Consider the following 821-nt stretch of genomic DNA (forward strand, 5'->3'; position numbering starts at 1 on the left):
TAATTAAGACATGCAAACGTGTGTGCATGCAGATTTCACTGGATCTTGTTAATCATTAAAGTTGATGAAGGAACAGTTGAAGTACTAGACTCACTACTTAAGAAAGCAAGTGACTACACCATCGTGAAGGGGATAGTCAACAGGTAATTTCAATCATAATTAACTATATCTCGGCCTATTTAATTAATTCGTCATTTCCTGATAACAACTATTTAATAACCCATTTATTCATTTTCTTTGTCGGCGGGCAGGGCTTGGGCAAAGTTCATCAGGGCCACTCCAGGCCCATGGAAACAAAATCTGAAATGATGTCGACCCAAGGTAAGTAATTAAGTAGTACTAGCTAGTTGCCATCTCTTTAATTATCATGCTTGATTAATTATTATCTGATCAAATTCCATTCTCGTAAAGGCCCTGAAGCAGGCGCCGGGGAATGATCTATGTGCATACTACGTTTGCGAGAACATTCGCATGATGGCGTCCGAAAGGAGCAAATCTCAAAGACAGGAGTGGGTACGATATCGATTGTCAGAACACTATTCACAATTTTTACACCATTATCGATATCTAGTCACACAACTAATACACATGCATATTGATCTCCTTCTTAACAGTTCAAAGAGGTGCGGGACAAGCTCCTAGCACAGGACCGCATAGAAGCAATTCAAGAGGAAATAGCGGGATTTTTGCTTGACCAGGTCATAGATCCCAAAGGAGAATACTATTACCCGCTACCGCCCCCATGAACCACTTCCAATTGTTATCGTGCTCCGAAGGCACCAATTAGCTAGGCTAATGCCACTGGCTCCGAAGGCACCAAT

This window comes from Triticum dicoccoides, chromosome 3A (assembly GCF_002162155.2).
Source record: "Triticum dicoccoides isolate Atlit2015 ecotype Zavitan chromosome 3A, WEW_v2.0, whole genome shotgun sequence".
In the NCBI taxonomy this organism is placed as follows: domain Eukaryota; kingdom Viridiplantae; phylum Streptophyta; class Magnoliopsida; order Poales; family Poaceae; genus Triticum; species Triticum dicoccoides.